The following is a 462-nucleotide window of genomic DNA, read 5'->3' as shown; positions in this document are numbered from 1 at the left end:
CGATGGGAGTCTTTGCTGTGTCTGAGTGGTTTGTGTTTGTGCTGCAGTGTATAAGCTTGGGAGGATACAGGACAGGAGACCTGGAACGTCTCTGCCGTGAGAGACCGGCCGATCCTCCGGAGGTCCTCTCACACCTGCAGGGTCGTAAGAGGTGAACAGGTAGGTAAATACGGAACCTGTGCCATTGCTCACAGAGCTCTATAGCGCAGCTAATGACATGTCATGTGGTTTTTGGTTTGTTTTTCTTTGCTTAGAGAAACGAGACGGCTGCTGGTGTACAGACTGTGACAGGAACGGTGTAAGAGTCTGCAGAAAACGGGCTTCTCCCAGAGGAGAGCTACGTGCAAACACTCCTGTTTGAAAGGTACTTCCCCCAGATCTTTGGTGATTAATAAATTGTACTTTCCTGAAGGTGCTTTGTGTTGGCCACCGTCATTCCATACTGCACTGCAGCGCACAGCG

General features: G+C 50.4%; 1 long non-coding RNA gene across 1 annotated transcript; it reads left to right on the top strand.

Moving 5' to 3' along the window:
* Positions 1 to 38: 38 nt before the first annotated feature.
* LOC109364397 lies at positions 39 to 411 on the top strand. The gene is made up of 2 exons (XR_002110362.2): positions 39 to 159; positions 255 to 411. It is a non-coding gene; the product is annotated as an uncharacterized LOC109364397 (long non-coding RNA).
* The last annotated feature ends 51 nt before the right edge of the window (positions 412 to 462 follow it).

The sequence above is a fragment of the Meleagris gallopavo genome, unplaced genomic scaffold, assembly GCF_000146605.3.
Source record: "Meleagris gallopavo isolate NT-WF06-2002-E0010 breed Aviagen turkey brand Nicholas breeding stock unplaced genomic scaffold, Turkey_5.1 ChrUn_random_7180001853983, whole genome shotgun sequence".
In the NCBI taxonomy this organism is placed as follows: Eukaryota; Metazoa; Chordata; class Aves; order Galliformes; family Phasianidae; genus Meleagris; species Meleagris gallopavo.
This window is presented reverse-complemented; position numbering and strand designations above follow the sequence as displayed.